Source organism: Sylvia atricapilla, chromosome 8 (genome assembly GCF_009819655.1).
Source record: "Sylvia atricapilla isolate bSylAtr1 chromosome 8, bSylAtr1.pri, whole genome shotgun sequence".
Classification (NCBI taxonomy): domain Eukaryota; kingdom Metazoa; phylum Chordata; class Aves; order Passeriformes; family Sylviidae; genus Sylvia; species Sylvia atricapilla.
In genome coordinates, this window is record NC_089147.1 from 18,826,280 (window position 1) to 18,846,868 (window position 20,589).

The following is a 20,589-nucleotide window of genomic DNA, read 5'->3' on the forward strand; positions in this document are numbered from 1 at the left end:
CTAGGTAATCAAATGTCATGGTCCTTGTCTTGTGAAAGTCCTCAGCTACTTCATTGGTTGTGGTATTAAAATGATCTATGTTGCAGTCCAGTCAAAGGGTAGCAGCTTATGAGAATGACAGTCAAAAGGTGGAGAAAAAAGAAGATGATCGCTGAAAGAGCGAGAAGTAACTTGGAGAAAATCCAGTTTGTGTAGTCTACTTGAAACTTCTTAAACCTGAAGTTTTCAGAGTGAGGAACTTGGAAAAAAATGTTTACAATCATTCTTCCAGGCATTGATAAGATAAAAATGTCATTCCGCGTGTGTGACTTCTGTGCTTGTTATTACTGGAGGAAGTTCCCTTGATATGATGAACGTGTTGTTACCGAGCCATGCTATGTACCATCAACTCCCTGGAGAATTTTTTCATCTCCTGCATGGGACATTTTTTCATGCCAAAGGAAAAGAATAAGGAACATGACAAATGTACAAGTGTTTACCTAACAATTACACACAACTCAGCAATATTCTAAGGACAGAGGTATTAAACTTTTTGTAGGTACAGTAGGGATTTGGTAAGAAGTGGAATTAAAATACTGTGGTCTGTGATCACTTAATCTGATTTTGCATAAATAAAATTGTCAGGAAATTGTTTTGCAGTGTGTTGGAATAGCCATACTCAAATTTTAGTAGAACTACGTAATAGATACGTGGTAGGAACTCTCTGAGTCACATCTCAGTTTTGACTCTCCCTTTCTCTGCATATGTATAATGAAGTGCACAACAATGCTTTTTTAGAGTATGCAATGCAGTAATAATTTCCCTGTGTGTAGCGTCTCAATTTTTATTATACATCCTTTTAATTATGCTTAATACAGATACTTAGTGTTCAGAACACCACTGGTTTTGTTATCATGAAGTGTTACAGGCATTAATTTTCAACCAGTAGTACAGCCACAAGAGCACTTTAATTTGAAATTAACTGCTTCAATTTTTAATTCAGATGCTATTGGCTTTTACCAAATCCTGTATTAGTTTCTGCTATGGATTAATTACTGTTTACTGGGTAAACTTACATAAGTGGCTTGGGGTTTGAGCATTAGTGTACCATGTTGCTATGCATCTGGTGAAGACAAATGTTTTGTGTGTTCATGTAATTTAGATTGTTGTATTATAAAAAGTTTACATACTGGAAGTTGAACAGTTACTTTGGTGTGTGCTCATCTCTACCTTCCTGCCAATATTTTTTGCTTGTTTCTTTTATGCTTGAGGGCCTGGGAGGCAAAACCAACCTGGCATCATGTTGAATGATCTCCAGGATTCTTGTTGATAGGCATCACAGAGGTGTCAGAAATTATTTTGGATCTTGAATTAAATAATTCCTTTCTTTGGAATTTCTAGAAGCCCATGTGGTGATAAAAATCTATCTTATTGCAATTTCTGTCTATTCAGTTTGCTGTTCCCTGGGATGTAGTTACAGTGGTGCCTCCTGCTCACTGTCTTCAGTTGCAGATAAGGCTAGAATTGTTAATTCATACTACAAAATATAAAATGAAGTTTTTCTAGGTTTTTTTGCATATAATGAATTAAGACACTTTGCTTTCTTTTCAAGTACTTCCGGCTTTCATAATGGGGCAGCATCTTTTGGGTGTAAATTACGGATTTGGCCTTGCTTCTGCCTGTAAGGAGTCACTTCCACCTGCAGCTTTTGTGTTGGGTCATGTTTTTCCAATCTTTATGTAAATCAGGTTCATCTTGAGATGTATTTGACAGTTTTTCTGGTATCTGCATTAGCACTGACCCAGAGTTGCTTACATGAAAACATTTATGTAGCTGAGGACCACATCTGGAAGCATAATCCACTCGTTCGTGCATAATTTCTCCTACACGGGGACATTGTGGCAGATTTTTCTGGATTTCTTTTGCATTTGCTTTGTGTGCGAAGCTGCAGAGAAGCAACACCAGAGGGCAGCAGAGGCCTTTAAACATGGCAAAAAGTTTTGGGTTTGGCCAATAACGAGATTTACGGGGGCGGGGAAAGTGTGATGGTTTGTTTGTGACCCTTACTCAGCCCGCCCTGAACAGAGCTAAGGAGATCAGCAATAGGGTACATTCCTTTTACTAATTCCAAAGGGTTTTAATAAATAAGAATGGAAGAGTACCTCAAAAGCTTGTTTCTATGCTGGATTTCATGATGTAATTTATTAGGTAATCTTAATGTATTGAAGACTAGACAGTCCTCCTCTCTTCCCTCCCACTAACCCTGCAAGGATGGATTTCAGAGGTGTCTGTTAGCCAAGCTATGTTGGATAGTATGTTTACCAGATATGTCTGGTAAAAATTTTGCATGTCTCCATAATTTCTTTCTTTAAAAATGACCAGTGTTGCTGGGTTTTTCTTACAGATACAGGATGATGATATGAAGGTATAAATTCAGTGGTATGTGAGGAATGTATGCCAGTAACTGCAAAGTGACCGCTATCTGTCTGGCCTAGACTTGCAATTCAAAATGCTTTACAGTTTGTCAGTGACAGAAATTTATTTCTAAAGCACACTTTAAGGCTGTTTCAATCCTTTTTAATCCAATCTTCAGAAAGACTGATTACTATGTACGATGTATGTAGGAAGTGTATATATAGCTCCATGAGAATTATATTCTAATCACATATGGGTGATGAATTATTCCTGAACTTAGGTATTCTGCCCAACACCAGAAATTCAAAACAGTACCTAATCACAAAAATAGTATTATTTACATGGTATGTGATTAAAAGGGTTAATGAGCAGGAAATTAAAACCCTGAAGTTTTCTAAAAGGTAATATTGGGGGTTTCAAAATACCCTCTTCTTTCTCTCTGTGTGAGGGGTTTTTAGTAAATGCCTATGATTTTTTTTAAAAGTGAATAATATTTTCTCTCTCCCTTCTATCCATAAATTTAATGTGCAGACAGTAATCTTTTTTACTTGAACTAATGAGGCTTAGATTTATTTTGCCTGAATCTTGTACTTAAGTGCTGGAACCTCCAATGGCCTTATTTGCCTAAAAAACTACACTGGCTGATGCAAAGTTACAACACAGATATATAATGAAATACCTATGGTTTTAAACATGGTCTTGAGACTGAGAGTTGAGTGACAGGATTTCTTCTTAGCATCTCCTGTTGTGCAGTGATCATAGGAAGTTTGTTTTGGGGAGACATAGTACTTATCAAAATAGTCTTGATTAGCCTGAGATCCATCCAGTCCCCCATCTGTCTATGGGAATAGATGGCAACAGGCACTTCAGAAGGTGCAAAAATTCCCGAACCAAGTATTCAGGAACAGGACGCTGGATCTTACCTCCTTATACTAATGACTAGTCTGAATTGTGAAGATCTTGCTATCTTACTGTACAGTATGATATTAATTCAGAGGTCCATAAAGGTCTAAAACTATTTTTGAATCTTGAGAGATTCATAGTTTCACTTATTTAAATGTGTAATGTGAAAAGAATTTTCTTTCACTGTAGTTTTGAATTTCCTACCATTTTTAAATTGAAATTCATTTGGTCTAGTGTTATGAGAAAGGGAGAACAGTGTCTCCTGAATATTCAGTATGTTCTGTCTTTGAATCACATCCCCTCTTACTCATCTTTTTTACTATTACAGAGTCTTAATTATGCTTGCTGTCCTCCAAATCTCCTCTAATTTTGCATTATACTTTGTCATCTGCGGTGCTCTGATTCCCATTTTCCTGTGTTGTGTATTCAGCTATAACCTGCTCAAGGTACTGTTACAATGTAAGCCTCTAAAATTGTGATTAAAATAATACCAGGTGAATATGCACAGGGTTCTTCCAAGGAGGTCCCATAGAAATGCTTAGTATTATTAATCTTCATCTAATCTGGACAGGATGTAAGTAGCATTCGTTAAGAGTATGACAAAAAATGTAGGAAAGGGCTGTAAGGGGAACATGTGGCTGAGTTCAGCAGAATAGCTGTGCTTATGAGGAAGATGATGTATGGGGTTTGTTACACAGAACCAGACTGCCTATTTTTATGCCTTCACCACATCTGCATGTCAGTTGCATGCCATCTGTTAATTGCAGCGGGGAGAGCCAAAGCTGAGTATTGGCTGCTAAGAGGTAGGCTCGGAAAATGTCATTCCTCCTCTGCATATTTGAGTATGGTATAAATTACTTTCTATACATTCCTTAATGGTCCGAGTAACAAATGTGAAAGTGAAGCAAGCTGGCCAGATACTTTTTCTAAATTTTTATCAGTAGAGTAGAAATTTTGGGGGGTTTTTTTGTTTGTTTGTTTGTTTGTTTTTTCCTCTCTGTCTTCCAAAGGAGGGGAAGAACATGGTGAGCCCAAGACCCAGTTGCAGTACCACCTGACTTCTGGAGAAGCATTACTCATCCCTGAGCTTCTCTTTTTTTTCTAGTAGTGCATATCCTGCCTTGAATAAGCATTAAATTGACTGGGATACAAAGAAAGGACCAATCTACTTTCTGCTCTTTTTTTCATTTGGATACTAAATGACAATGACTTGCAGCAATGACTGTAGGCTTTAATCAAGTGTGACACCTTCATGTTGTGGACTGGATTTCTCCATAGCCACCTCAAAAGGTGTTCTGTCTAGGTTCTGTTATTTGCCAACCTTTAGTTTGGAGGCTCAGAAAGGAGAAAATACCTCTGAAAGCTTTTACAGAGGATAGTGGTTTTGAGGCCTGGTTAGGCTTTATTACTTCAAAAGCTTATCTGCTCTGAGACAGATTCAAAGCTGTATCCAATCTTGTCAGTCTTCAAAGGCACCCTCACATGACTGCTAAAGAGTTGCTGAAATCTGCTGGGGTGTGTTGTCAAATGCCTGTTTGTCACACACTATGCCAGATTAAACCTGCTGTGCACGTAGGGCTGGCTACAGCCACTGTCTGCTCTATCCAGGGTCTTACAGCACTGGACTGGGAGAAAGGTTACAGTTTGCTTTGCAGGCAGGAATACTCTTTTTTCCTGCTGTTTTCCATGTGAGACTTTATTGATTCATTGCCACTTTGTTCCAGAGACAGGTTTCAAATCATCCTAGTGATTTTTCAAAGGCCAGGTTTTAGTTAAATGTATTTACTCTAGTACTGATTTATATCCTGCATCTGAGACTGAAGAAAGTTTGCTAAATTTTATACACTTTGAAAAAAAAGTGTGTTAAGACGTCTCCAAATCACCTTCTTGGTGCTCTGGCAGTGGTTTTGTTAAAGGTGATTTAACATTAGAAATCTGGTGCCTTTCTGATAAAAGCTGATCCCTTTATCAGTTCGGAAGGATGTAAACTTTATATGTATTTCCTTTCATCTTTCTAGTTGAATTCCCATCAGTTCTGTTCACCTTCTCTAATGACTCCATTTTTACCTTCTCCTACCTGTTTTATTTGCCTAGCACATGCAGAAACCAGCAGAACAACAGCACAGGAAGGAATAAACCCTCAGCTCACCTTCAGTAAAACATAAGATCACCAGAGAACTTTTGGAGAAATATCACTTTATTTTGGCCAGTAATGTGCATACAAGAGAGTGAACAGATGGGAGAGCACACAGCTCAGGATCTGCAGGTTGAAGGAACTAGAGGAACTGAGCTGGCTTGGAGAAAAACTAGACCCAAAACACAGTGGAATTAAAAAGTAATCCCTGAAATATTGTGGAGTTGCTATGGAAACATGCAGGTGCTCAGACCAACACTGTAGACTTAAAAGATCATTTATAGTTATCTGGTAAAAATGAATTATGCTTTCCCACATAATTACTTTATGTATTGTTATAACTAAGGACCAAAAAAGGACACAGTCATACAACAGTTGTTACTATTCAGGGTTTCTGCCCCACACCACTTTCCAGGTCTTTGTGCTAAAAGTGTTTTTAAAAAGCATAGACTTATAACCATATGGTAGATCTGTGCTGCTTCTAGAGAGGATTGGAGTCTCCTGGGCATAGAGGTAATTTTGTTTTGTCTTTTTAAATCAATTCAATAAAATTGTGTTTATTGTTGATGGCAGGTGTGTGCTCACAGTCCAGATCTTGTGTGCAGGACATCGGGGCAAGTCTCTCTGCAGATCAATCAGTTCTTCAGCTAAGTGTGACATGCATTTCTAGGCACACATTCCCAAGCTATGTATTTTGTGTAACTCTGAGCTAAAGCTATTCAATTAGCAAAATGGAACTGTACTGTTCCATTCCCTTAATTTTTTAAAACCTTCTATCTTCTACTCAGGTTTTGAACAGCAACACTAGCTGGAAGAATTTAATATTTCCATTTGACTAATGGCCTTTAGCTTAAGTTTATTCATTCTTTCCTATTTTTTAAATTAGCTGCATGTTTGAGGAGGGGAACATTTGCAACAGCTTAGGTTTGCATTTTCTGCTGAGGGCTGTGAGGCATTCAGGACGTTCCACAGTAGTGCTTGCCCTCCAAGTATTAAGGCTTCAGTCTCAGTTCTGCCGTCCTGTATTCAGGAGGCTGTTGCTGAGACTTTAAGCCAAGAACAACAATGTGTTAAAATACTAGACAAGCTTTCCAGGGAGACAGAGACCGTGGAGTAATAATGGCAAAACACAGCGAAAGCTTAGATCTGCAAAGTAGTTTATTGCAGTGTCTTTCATTTCAGGCCTAATCCTTAGTTATTCTAGTTTGCCTGGAAAACCTCTGCTCTGTGTGACTATTTTTCTGTCTAATATCTACTTCTATTCCAGTTGTGTCTACAGGCCCTCTTCCTAGTCTGGCACACAGCACTGAGTGGTGAGCTATGCTGTTCCCAAAGCAGAATACAATCCTAACCCAAAAAATAATTTTAAAAACCCAAACAAAACACACAACAAAATAGATTGTGAAAGAGCCTCCCTTGAGAAATCCCAGTAGCCTCAAGGAACGCCAGCAGTACTGGTTCTCTTTACAAAACTATATTGCCTATCAAGAGGACAACGGTTATCATCTCATGTGCATGTTTCCATACCCTATTTTATAAAGGGATACAATCTAAGTTCATTAACTTCAAACTACATGGGACTAAATTGGAGTTCTACCCACACTCTGCTTTTCCCAGGAAGACACACCGTACAGCCTGGGTGGTGCTTCTCCCACTTTGACTACATGGAGCTGCTGGGTACTAACTCTGCAATGTAATGACAGTATTTCAACACAGCTTCTCTATGCTCTGCAAACCTGATAAAACGTCGTTTTTCTGTAGGGGGTGGTCTTTGCATGAAAAGGTTGCCTTACTCATTTTATGCTTTTTGCACTGTTCTTGGTGGGTAAATTTAATCTCCCTGGAGCCCTGTAAATTATTGAGAAAAAGTGCAGACTGAGAAGACGAAAATTTCAACTTAGGTTTAGTGAATGAATTTTCATGTCAAATCAGGAGGTTTCCTTGTTTGCTCTTTTATTCTCTGAATAATATCTGCTTTCTTGACTGTGCTGCACTGACAGAAACTGTTGAGTGAAGCTGCCTATTTTCCTGTTCTTTTCACTTATTCCCAAGTGGGATAGACATCATATCTGAACACAGAAAACTCTCCCTTGACTTATTCTTGTAAAACTAACTTTCCTTTTCCCCCTGTAAAATGCACCTCAATACTGTAGTTCACCTATTCTAACATATCTCTGGAGAGAGATATCTTTGGGAAGAAAAGATTAAGGTATTCTGCTTGCATAACAAAAGTGTAAAATAGCAACAGAGTATGGCACCCAGATATAGGTATGGGGCAAATTCGAAGCTTTCTGTTGACGTATTTTTTTGCTGATAAATCAAGACGTGCAGGTGAGCGATGATACAAAACACGCCACGACAATGCCTTATAAGCCATCTTCAGGCTTTCACAGACACACGTTTTTAAAAAGTTAAACGGCACCCTATGAAGCGAAGACGTTTTATTCCACGTACTAAAGGGTGAGGCGTTTCACCCTGGGCAGCAGTGACAGCAGCAGCCCGGTGCGGCGGCGGGAGGCAGGCCGAGGGCCGAGCTCAGGACAGCGGGAGCGCACCGGCCCCGCCGCCGCCTGTCGCCTCCCGGCGCCCGGGCCCCGCCCCGCGCGCAGGTGCCGGGAGCGCGTTCCCGGCGGGAGGCGCCGAGCGGGGCCGCGGCGGAGCGGGGCCGGCTCCAGCGGGAGGCGATCGGGCGCCGGGACAGCCGCGTCCCGCCGCCGAGCGCCCGCCTCGCCTGCCCGTGCTGCTCCGGGCCATGGCGGCGGGGGCGGGCCGGGGCGGGGCGGCGCGCTGACAGGCAGCCCGGCCCGGGGAGCCGCGGTAAACAGGAGCCGGGGGAGAGCTGGGGGAGACCGGCCTCGCAGGAGCCTCCCGGCCCCGCGGCCCGCCGCCTCCCGGCCCCGGGCATGGGCAGCAGCAGCAGCCGCCGCAGCCGGAGGAGGAGCCGCCGGCCCGGGCCCTGTGCGGGGCACCACCGAGGTAAGGCTCGGCCGCCGCCCTGGCCGCGGGCAGCCGCCGCTTCCTCCGCGGGGGCCGAGCCGGGTCCGGCGCCGTGAGGCCGGGCCCGGGGTCCGCCCGCTGCGGGGGCCGCCTGCCCCGGGGTCGCTGCCCCGCGGCCGCCGCTCGTCCCGGCCCCGCCGGCGGCACCTCGCCCCGCCGGGTCCGGCAGGTGAGGCGCTGCTCCTGGGCGAGCAGCAGGCGGCGCGGGCCGGGCCGGCTCCCCGCGGGACCGGCAGCGCCGCGTTGGCCGGGGCAGGGGCGGCGGGGCACCGCGGGCGCTCCCCGAGGGCCGTGCGGCGCCGCTCCTCTGTCGGAGCCCGGGAAGCGGCTCCTAATTCCCTGGTAAGAGGCTTTCCCACCTCCGCCGTCTTTGTCTGCGCGCCCTCGGCTGCTGCTGCTGGAGCCGGGAGCATTAGTGTTGCTGTGAGGAAGCCGAAAGAGGATCAGCTGTGGGAAAGGGACCGTGTTTGCACCAGCTGTCCCGTTAGGAGGAGGACGCGAATTCCGTGAGCAACGTGTAGCAGAGAATACGCCAGAGAGAAAACCGTGCACAAGATGTGCTGGTCACAGCGTGTTCGTAAGGAATCGTGAAGTTTCACGGCGGACTAAGAAATAGTCAGAATTCCTTCATGCTTCCTGGAGCTAGTTGGCAGGCAGAGTAATGCTCGAGTTGTTCTAAACTGTAACACTTTAACTTCTGCTCATTTTAGTACGCTAAAAGTGCAAGCAAAGCGGGAATTACAGTGTGCCGGTGCCAGATCAGTTGGTCTCAAACTGCGGTGCAAGAGGGCACGCGGCTCAGCTCTGCAGTTGGCAAGGGGCTGGTCTACTTCCGAGCATCGCAGATCTGTGAAATAACCCAGCAGCATAAACACGGAAGGGACAATTTAGCTAGAGCTTGGGTGGAGGTGGAAAGAGATATTGGAAGGAAGATGTGGGTGGGAGAGAGCCGGTCTGACAGTAACACTTCAGCTGAAGCAGCAGCAAATCTTTATGAATCTGTGCTTCTAAAATCGGTTTGGAGTAGTGTCAGATGAGGCTGAGATTGATCTAGCAATAGTCCTAGTCGAACATTTTCAGAAAGAAGTTTTCTTTGAAAAACACTGTTTATTCGCTGTAAGATACTTTGTTTGAAATCTGTCAACGCTGGTCAATTTCTACTGATGAAGAGTTCTTCTAAGCCTGCCTGAGGACCAGGATTGCTGGAAACGTCAATGTTCTTGTCTCAAGGGTATGCCCTAGCACCCGGAATAATACCTGCTGGGGGTGTTAGCAGCTTCTCGGCTGCAGCCCAAACTGTTTGGTGCCAGACTCTCCTCAGAGCAACCTTCTAGCTGCTCAGAGAAAGTGAGACTTGATTCTGCTGTGACTGCTGAAAATGGTAGGGCTGCTGAAGTCTGAACAGCTGCCCTTTTGCCGGGAACTTTGTGTGACTTAGGTCTAATGTAAACTTAAGAAATTGGCAATTCACTGAATATTTGTTGTTACGGTGTTTGGTTTTCTGTTGTTCTTTTGATTTTTTGTTTTTTTCCTAACTTGGCTTTCAGCTAGCCCTAGCCAGCAGTTCTGCTTATGAACTAGTTAAAAAGAAGCAGTTTTTTGTTTGGGGATTGGAAGAAAAGCTGCATGCTTTTCATGCCTCAGTGTATGGGTAAGGGGCTAGAATTGTTGGAGATGTTCAGGTGGGGTCTAGTGCTAGAAAATGCACCTGTTCCCAGGCTGCTTTAACACAGTCTTAACTGTTATGAGGATACATTAATTCAGCGTGGTGGATGAATTTTTATATTTTGAGGATGAGTTTGTTGGGGTTTTTTATTTAAACTTCTGTTATTTTAGACGCAACATTTTGGACAAGCAACTCTGCCATGTTCAAGGGTGAAAGGACTTCCCAGCTGCTGAGGCTGTCACAGGTGCTTTAGGCACTGTACTAAAGTGTCTGACAGACTGATTTCCTTACTGCTCTTTCAAACATTGACATTAGTGGGGAAGGCAGGGCACTGCAGGAATGTGACAGCTTCCAGTAATAATGCTGCTCAAGGAAGGCGTTGAAGGTGGTTGTTACAAGCCCTGAATTGATCCTGCTGCATAAGAAAAAGCGGTTTCTTGCTATGGGTCTATTCTGCCATATACTTCACCCTAGTGGGCCTGACTAACAGCTGGCTTCCAAAAGTATGAATAATAGAGCGTGCATAACTATCTGCCAGGAAAACGTGAAAACACGAATGAGGTCTCTTCTTTTTTTTTTTTTTTCTGATTGTTTTTTTATTTTGTTTTGCTCTTGTTCTACCCTTCTGCCCTCCCCCAAAAATAAAAGGAACTCTTGATCATGTAGAAGTGTTTAACTAGCATTCTTTAAGGACCTGTAGATGGACCATAAAAGATTAACAGGCATTGAAAGAAGGAACTTCTAGGAGCCCTGAACAACCTTGTGCTTGGACTGTCTGTGTGTGACGAATAGTGAATAGAAAAATAATGACTAGCAAAGCTGTAGAAGGCTATAAGGAATGAAAAACTTGAAGTCTAGGAAAAACTTCCCTTCCAGGGCATAAGGTTTTAGAGAGGAAATCTTCCTGGGGGATGAGTTATCCATTACTGCTTGTGCCAGTTCTTTCTTGGGAGCATCTCATGCTGGCTGCTGCAGGAACTGTGTGAACCATGTAAATTGCACATCTAATTCACTGTATTAATTTCCATAGTGAGGCAGAACTCATGCAGGGTTTGCTGGGACTTCTGTTTTGCTGACTTGTGGATTTGACTGCAAAGATCTGGTGGCAGCTTGATATAGCATAGCAGAGCTGGCATTACACTTGCTGGGTGGGCTTTGTTCACTGTGGATTTTTCACATCTCCAGATTGGTGAAATGCTTTTCACTGAGACAGGGTCAGTTTTACTAGTTCTGTTTGGATTTTACTAAAAACTTCCCAAAATAACTCCTAATTTCTAAGCCAGATTATTTTTCACTGCTTCCCACAATGTTTTTGTGGGATTTTATCAAGGTGCCCACATTCATGTGAAGCATTAAAAAACCAAATAATGGATTACATAGTGCTTATTGATTCTGAGGCAAGTAAATTACAAGAGCCCTTAGAAGCCTGGTCTTTTTTGCAATTAAAGGTGTGCTTTAAGAGCTCTTTTTACTCTTAAATGTAACTCGTCACCAGACAAGCAGATAGTTCACCCAACAGCCAGAGATCTCAACCATCAGCAGTTTCTAGTGCTTGCAATTTCTTTTCCCCAGGGTCTGAGAAGGAAGGCTGGCCTTTATTATATGTCCCTGGTTATCTTGTTTGGGCTGATCTTGATCAAAGGTGTTTGTAAATGACTTTTAAACTTCTCTGTCTTTTAAATTGAGCGCCACTCTGGAGCTCACATTTGCTACCTGCAGGCAACTGGGGGGGGCTTAGTAGCAAATCTTGAATTTGACCTGGCAGAATGTCACAGCTGATTGGACTCAAATGAAAACGGTGTTGGAAATTTTAAATGAAATTCACATGTATTACCTTTGTGTAATATGTGTATGTGTAATGGGTGGAAAATAGTGAAAGTGCAGCTGAGATTTTGCATAGTTGTATGAAAAAAAAAGGTAGGAGATGAGCACTTTATCCCTGGAGACTCGTTTAAGGATCCCAGCTGTAAACCTGGCAAAATACATAGCCAAAATTCCTATGGAACATAAATATTGTATATTTTGGGGATAGGTAAATCCTGTGTATCAGGTGAGTATGCCTTGATACCTGCCCTTCAGAGGGCATCAGGACTGAACAGATGTCACCATTGCAGGTGAGGCTGCAGATGAACAACAGCACTAGAGTTTCTCCTTGGCAAAAAAGACATCTGACTTAAAAATGTCGTTTAACAGGTCACTGCTACCGCAGCTAAGCCTGAGTTTGTCTCCCAGTTTGATCGTGGGTTCAGTAAGATCATGTGTTTATGCACCATCCAGAATAGGAGGTACATTACAAGGAATAAAAATGTTGTCAGCCGTTCTTTCCTGAGCTGTTCTTTCCTAGCTTGACTTCTGTCGTGTCCTCGACACAGGGTGAGAAACTTCTCTCTTTGAATCAAAAGGTCAGTTGGAAAATAGGGGAAGAAAAGAAAGACAGAAGGTGACATACTCTAGGGTGACAAAAAAAGGAAGAAAAAAAGAATAGAGTTCAAATTTACACATGAAGTTGCTAATTTTTAAAAAAGTATACTTATCCTTTGTGCCTCTTTTCTCTCAAATGTGCTTTATTTTTAAGAAGCTTTTTGATTCTTCTTTAGTGTGTGTACTGAGCATGCAAGGAAGGGTATCTGTAGGGAAAAAAACCCCAGTGCCTCTCAATAAATAGTTAGGCTTCCCCTGGGTCTGACCTGCTGATTCTAATGACCAGAATAATTTGTCACTCAGACTTACTTACTGCTAATAACTGTGTGCCATTGTGCAGCTTGAGGAAGGCAGTTGTGCTTCTGTTCTTGTTGCTAGAGTTGAGTTTGAAGTTCTGCTTTCTCATTACACAAGAATTTCCATGGGCACACCACACGTGTGGGCGTCCACACATCACATTGCCATGACTCCTAGGGCTGAAACTAGAAACTGGCTTCTAGACATGGGATTTGGGTGAATTTTGCCTCTAGAGGAGCCTTTGAGTACCGTTAACTGAAGGAAGCAGCAAATGCACTCTGAACAACTGGTCCTGTAGCACCATTCTGCTGAGGTAGTATTCAGTCAGATCTTCTACTGTAAGCACGTCTCTTGGCAGTGGACCTGGCCTTTACTTTCTTGGGAGAGGGAAGGTGATGTCACAGGATTATTAGTGGGAACCTCTTATCTCCAAATTACAGCAGGATTTGTGAAAAGGATGTCTTTGTTTAATGTCATCCGTAAAGGTTTCCTAAAGCATTTCTTTGTTGAAGAGACTCCTTCAAAACCAGTGGGTGCTGTAGCAAGACAAAGCCTTCTCTGCCTATTTATATTTGCTTTCCCTGTCACTGGCTCCTTGGCTCATCCAGGACAGAGGATTAATCTCTCTGATCCCTCTATTTCTAGTTGTAAAAGCGCAGTGTGCTATTGAGGGTGATTCACTACTATGCCAATCCTTGTTATAATCTCTTGTAACTACGAATGCATCAGTCAGAAGAAAAAGGCTAATGGAAAAATGTGGCATATTTCTGTGGGTTTTTTTTCTATGTGCATATAAATATTTATGGGACAATTGATGGATTAGAGAACAGGAAGTGATGCAATACAGGGCTCTGCCATGGTTTCATAACATGGGCCACATTGTAGCAAGAAATTCTCGCAAATGACTCTGCTTGCCTTGCAGTTTTGTGTCCTTCCTGAATGTTTTCTGTCACCTCCTTCAGCAAACCACACTTAAGGGATTTGCATTTAACAGCATGATGAACTCTGCTACAATAGATCGAAAGTGAAAGTTGGCAGTGGCTTTTTGGTTCATCATACATAAGCCTGGTGAAGTCTGGCATACCAGAGGAATGTGAAGAGCGTGAGGTAATAGTTTACCATAGGTGATGACAGAGAAGAGAACACATGGAAGCAGTCTGGCTCTTTCTGAAGCTGACAGTAGGCTTTGATTTTTTGTTCCTTTCCATTAAATTATGTGAGTTCCCCTTGCAGTTCTGCATCCAAAATGTCCTTTTAACTGTAATTATTGTTAGAGCTTTTAGGATAATCATCTTGAGCTTGCCTGCCAAATCTGAAGTGGAAGTGCCAGGACTAGGAAGGACAGTTGTTATCAGTGTTTTTTCTCTAGCATGCTCTGTGACTATTGATTTATAATTAAGCTGCTTCTATAAAATATGTCTATATGTGTATGTATGTACGTGCATGCATATAATCCACAAAAGCAGATGGGCTGAAGATTTGCTACTCTTTTATATTGCAAGTGATCTGTAGAGGAAAGGATTTTTTACACCAAACATGACAAATGCATACTGAACTAAATGCTGTCTTGTTTCAATGACAATAAAAAAATCTGCTTAGCTTTTAAAAGGAGAGGAAGTTTACTTGCAGCTGAAGGGGATTTTATGTGAGAGACAGGAAACGGGTGTCTTTTTTCCTGTTTCTGGCCTTCAGTTTTCCAGTTTCAGTTACTTCACCTATGCACACCGTATTTTCCTGCAACTCATTTGTCATCTGCATCATGGTATTTGTAAGGTTCTTGGATTTTTTTTTTTTTAAAAATTTAACCTGTTCTCCAAGGGGAAGTGTGCTTACGCAATCACACTGCCAGTAACTTCTAAACTTGTTGGCTAAATGTCGCATAATTGCTGGAACTTTAGATGTTGCAGAAAGAATGGAATATAAATTACAATGTCACAACTGAGAACTGCAGCCTTACCCTGTAACAAAGCCCATGGAGATGGCACTTTTTAAACATAAGATAAGCCACGTGGGTCAGTGGCCCCTATGAAACCTACAACCACAGGATACCAAATGCAGGATCTCAGACTGTGCTAATCCTTCTGCTGTGGAATAGCCTTCTTCCACTGCAAGGCCTTCTGAAGGCTTAGGAGAAATTTTAAGTATTGTTGCTAAATTAGAACTGGCATGATGCTGCAGACTCATCACAAAATTAATGTTTGATAACATAAGGGGGCGGAGGGAGAAGAGATACCCTTGGAAAATTACATGATTCTTGTCAGGCTGGCTTGATCTTGGGAATTAGCAAAAAATACAGCAGGTTTGATTAAAATATGGAAGGGAGTTTTAACTTTGGTCTTGGCATAATAAAGCAGAAGCCAATAAAAACAAGATCAGATTTCAGCCTTCTAAACACATTGGTGTTCTTAGGCAATGTTTTCCTATTGAAGCCTTGAAATATCTTCTTGTTTGGGGCATGAAAACTGAATATTTCCTCTTAGCAGTTCCTTAGTGTGAGGCATGTATGTTGTTTCTGTGATTATTTTGACAGCGATGTTCAGCTCTTTTGTACCCTTCATGTTAGGGTCAGACCTGACAGGGGAGGATAACTCTGACTGAGACTGCTCAAGTTGTGTATTTCTGATGTTGCAGAAATTCTCACCAATCATTGCAAAATTGCAAGGCTTAAAAGGTCTCTACATTCTGTGTGAGCTGCTACATGCTTTGGCAGGGTGTGAAAAAGAGTCCTGCTCTAGTACACCTACAGAGCTCTGCAGTCCCTTAGACCTTTTAGAGATGAGTTTCTTTTTATGTGCCATCCTCCACTGTGATGTTTTCCAGGCCAATAATGGAGAACTCGTAGCACTGTTGTATTTTCCGGATGGCAAGAAGTTCAAAATTATTATTCTTTGACCTTTCCTAATCCATGTGATTACTTTCTTAAATGGAATGTGTGGCTTTGTTTCTAGTGAGGCAGTGTGCAAGTAATATATTAGAACTGCAGCTTCAAAGCAGCAGGAGATGGCCCTGCCAGAGCCCTGTGCCTCATACAAAGTCTGCCTAAAGTGCTCCTTGCGCATTTTACCCCTGCTCAGTAAGGCTGCATTTGAGTGAGGTGCTGCTAGTGAAACGTGGAAGCATCTCCTCTATATATCTACATACCAAATATACCAGGGTAGGTCTCACATATGTTTTGCCGTCTTCTGGTGGTATTTTTCTTCTCAGGATCTCCCATGGTCAGTGTTTGGTGTTTTGGGGACCCTGAAGCACTTGTATCTGCCCCAGACCTGGGCTTTTATTTACTAGTGGTGTGGATATCAGCTTCTCCAACCACAAGGCAAGGATCCCAGCTCAGTTGCTGTTGAACATGTGTGATTCAAGATACAATTTCTCACTCACTTTTCCTTTGTTAGTGATACCCTGGCAAGCATAACATCATGTGGTCCAGCAGTCTGAGAGCAAAGAACTCAGGATCAGTTCCTTGTACAAAGAGGGAATAAGATACATCATGCATTTTATTCTTGGCTGTGATCTTTCATTGTGTCTTGTTAGATATTTGTTATAGTTGTTTGCTTTCTCTGTCTACTTGAGCTCTACTTGTCAGCTTGGACATGTGTTCAGTCTGTCTCATCCATCTTTGATTGCCTACTGGGAAGTTTTTTAGTTGGCATGTTCTCAGTATGCAGAACTATAGGTGCTTTGCAGAGGCTCTGGTAGGGCTGTGATGCCCTGCAGGCATCATGCTGGTTGGCTGTTTGTCAGCTGCCTTTTCAAGTCCTCATTAGCTGCTGTATTAAGGCTCTCTGCTCTGTAAGACCTGCGTGTGTTTGGCTTAGCCTGTCTTTACTGTCTGTGCCTTATGGAGGGGTTGTTGGAGAAGGCTGCAGGGATGGTTCTGCTTCAGAGTAGATGCTCTGCTCAAGGAAGGTGTGTTTTCCAGTTGAATCCTGATGCTCTGGTGTTATCTCGCTTTCCACATGACACTACAAAGAATACACTTATCCCTTGTCACACAGTTTGCATTGCTGCTTCTATGAATAAAGGAAGAGAAACTCAGAGAGCTGATGATCCAATCACTGAGTGATTGCCTTTGAGCTATATCCTGTGTGGCTCATGGGCAGGTCTTTGTGGTTGATGTAATCTAACTAATGCATGTGAAAGACATCTGAGCCAGGAATTGGGAATTTAATAAGATGATGAAACTGTTGGGTTTCAAGTCTGAAAGTCATTCTTGTCAGCAGGGGATGGGAGTGGAAAGCAATTTGATTGTACACAGTGCATCCCACCTGCTTTACTGAGATGATGTTTATTCCCTGTGTCCAGTGACCCCTCTGAGTCAAGGAGAGTTGGCCTGTTTTTGAGCCAAGGCCTTTTTTTTCTTCCTTTATTTAATGTGCCAAAAAAGAAGTAAGTCACTAGTAGGCTAAGTCATGCTTTAACTTTGTGAGCAATAAAACAGCATGTTATGTGTCTCTGGGCCTTCTACAATCCCTTCTAGAAAAAATGCCACTCCAGCGTGACAGCTTACAGAGGGATGGGTTACTCAATCTTGTAAATGCCTTCACCATTGGTGTGTGAAGATGGCTGTGCCTCTCCAGGTTTCTTCATCTCCCCTTGCTGTTCTTTCTAGGCTTTGAGTGAGAAACTTGAAGATGTTAAGAAGTACCTTCTTGGGTGTATGATAGCTGCTCCATCTCTGCTGATAGATGATGGGTTTTGAAGAGACACTAGATGTTGTATTGGAAATTAGTGTGTAAAATGTAGTCTTAGAAAAAGCAGTAACTAATTTGCAACTTACTGCAGCTCCAGCTCAATCAGATAATTGCTGAAAATAATCTACCCTCAATATTCCACTGGTGATCTCTAATTAGAGAAGTCTTCTAATTCATAACCTGCATATAGGACAAGATTGGAGACTGAAGTGGTTTTGTGAGTCTGAAAAGTCAGGACAGAATCGGTGTTAGGGGAGGTAATTTTGGGAGGAGACCAGGTGTTCTGAGATTGATGGTAGTAACTTTGCACTGCATTCATGCTGAATCTTTGCCCCAGCTAAATGCCGTAGGGTGCATTTTTTCTGGCAGCATCATCTTTTTCAGGCAGAGAAGATGTCCTCTTTCGTGGGCATCTGCTTCCTAGAGATTTTGTTTTTTCTTTAAAGAAACCCACACCTACCCCAGAACACCCAATCCATGAACACAGAAAGGACCATTATGTGTGCTACATTGTTGTTTCCTGCTTGAAGCTGTTAGGTTGAGCGTTTTAAGACAGCTGTGTGGCTTTGCTGCAGAAGCAGTGCAGCAAGGAAGAGGGAACCTTTTCAGCTGAGGTATTTCACATCTCCTAAGATTGGGATCTGAATACTTTTTAGCCTCTTGTGGGTTTCATTTCTTAAGTTCCATGCCTTCTGTCATCTATAATGAGGCAGTGAGACACCAGCTGGCCTTGCTGAGATGTGAAACTTCTGTGAACTCTGCAGGAAATGTAGGGGATGTGAGCTTGTACCAGATTATTTCTTTGTAAGAATGCTGCTAATGTTGCCAGATCATGCCATTCACTGAATAGCATGTGTCCCTGAAAAACAAGGAGTTTTAACTTCCTCTGAGCTCAAGGCTTTGTGCCTCTTTCGGAGAGCACAGCCAATGGAGAAGGACCGTGCCAGGCACAAGGTCACTTGTGACACAGAGGGGACCATGCCTGTTCCTACGCACCGTGCTGTGTCCTCTAGCGCCCAGAGACTTGGGCTCTCTAAGAGGAAAGCACTAGTGTTTTGGTCACCCAGGGGTTCCTGTCACTTCAGAAATAGCAGAAAACATCTTTAGTCTTTATATACCTTGTGAACATCTTGATGTGCTGTACACCCATGTGTGGGAGCCTGTGCTAAAGATGGGACTATCTAGAATGGAACAAGCCAAATGTTTTAAGTCAGTAGAAAATGGAGGAGATTTTCATCTTGACTTTCCAGCATCTGTTGCATGGGGAATAGGAGATTGTTTTTCCTTTCTCAATTGAAAAAAGAAAACTAACTTGCATTTGCCATTTGAAATTATTAATAGAGAAATACGTAGTTATCTCTCCGTTAGCCTAATTCAGCAGATGTTCAAATTATTTGTCTGTAGTTATTTTTCACCTGCTCTTTGGGAGAGCAAATGTCCCTGAATATTATTGTAATTGTAGCTACTTAGAGAAGGAAACCAGAAAGTCAGCTGGTATGGGTCCTGGAAAACATGGAGGAGAGTAGAGTGGAGTTGTGTGGGTTTTCCTCTCTGCAGCGAAGGGTACTGCTGGTGTAAAATACAGCAGATTCGATGCTTGCCTCTTTATCCAGCAGTAGATTTTCCATGAGGACTACTGATATTTTAGCTTGATAAATAAGTAAATAAATAAAGTTTTTCTTCTAGCTTTCAATTTCAACAGATACCTGATAAAAACTACTGTTTCTTCCAGTAGTTTGAATGTTTCAGGTTTTACAGTAGTGCTCATATGCACCAGAGTTGCATCAGCCTTGTTTAACACACTTGGCTTCTCTCACTGGCTCCTGTTTAAACTAATTTAAAGCAAACACCATCTTCTTGAGAAAAAGACAGAAAAGCCGCTTCTAAATGTGATTGAGTTGAAGAATGTGACATGTTAATTGGCATGAGTGATGTGGCCATGCTCCTGGATTTTATTTCCCTGTTTGGAGGACTTCTTATACCAGCTTCTTTTACTGCCTTGTAGATATGCAATAGCATGCCAGTATCCATTCCATTGTATTGCTCCAGCTATCACCACATTCCTTCAAACCTTTTGTCCCACAGAATTTTGCTATCTGATGGCTTGGGCCTCCCCTCACCCTTACTAGACACTTGGAGATTGCTTTGAAACACACGCTGGAGTAAAAACTGCTAATCATTTAAGGGTAGGTCAAAAGGGCACTGCAAGTCAGCCTCTTCTCCAGCAGCAAGAAAGAGACCTGTGCAGTTTTAAGTGTTTCTCATTAATAAACACAGTTTTTCTGTACCTGGGTACTTCATTCTGTCTCAGTAACTTACAGCAGCTGGCTGTATTTGGCTGGGAGTGCATAGCTAGTGGATGATAGCTGGACTTTACTGCTGTAATTCTGGTGATAGAAAGCTGTGATGGATTTGCTTTAATAGGATTCTGTATAGGTCTTGCACATGCATAGGAATGGATTGGTGAAGTTTTGTGCTGTGTATCTAAATTTCTCATAAAATCTCTAAACTTCAAAATACTTTTTAGAAATGAAGGGTCTAATACTGGATGGGACAGAAAGGGTCAACACTTGATTGCTGAATTGAGAACAAGGACAATGGTAAGGATGCAACTGCTGGACACAGTTTTCTTGTCTGTGCGAGAAGGCAGTGATTTAAAAGAATCCACAGTCATGTATTCATCTCATGATTGCAGCCAGTGGCTATTTTAAGTAGAAGTGGGGATGAATGGCCCTTTATAGACTGCGGTAAGGAATGCCTTGTCTGTGGGTTTCAGTAATGCCAGTCCCTTCTTTTCGGGTGGCACAGAGCTCTGTTGTGAGGGAAGGATGGTCAGAACAACACACACGTGCCAGCACACTCGCGTGGACTAACGCCGTCATGAAGGGAAACTGTGCGGGTTCTCTGCCCCTGCCAGTGCGTGTTGGTGTCAGCTCTGGCACAGGGAGCTGGGGTGAGACTGTTTGTCAGCCATCTGAAATCAGTTGCCTGGCCTTTAAACTACATCAGGAACACTTAAAATACGATAGGCACTGGCAGCATTTTAACCACCCAGCAAATCCCATGATAAGGTTGCAACTAGAAGA

General features: G+C 42.5%; 2 protein-coding genes across 6 annotated transcripts in view; one reads left to right on the forward strand and one right to left on the reverse strand.

Moving 5' to 3' along the window:
- The window catches only part of LOC136364217 (broad substrate specificity ATP-binding cassette transporter ABCG2-like), a 249,788-nt gene that overhangs the window by 62,873 nt on the left and 166,326 nt on the right, over positions 1-20,589 (reverse strand). The window lies entirely within an intron of this gene.
- Positions 8,213-20,589, forward strand: part of MARCHF8 (membrane associated ring-CH-type finger 8) — an 87,891-nt gene continuing 75,514 nt past the window's right edge. The window contains exons 1-2 of one of the 5 annotated variants that reach the window (XM_066323924.1): positions 8,804-9,809; positions 10,265-10,338. The gene's annotated coding sequence lies outside the window, so the exon portion shown is untranslated. Of the gene's footprint in view, positions 8,408-8,803; positions 10,339-20,589 lie in introns of those variants that run through there. The other 4 variants (XM_066323921.1, XM_066323925.1, XM_066323923.1 and 1 more) reach the window with 4 other exon arrangements.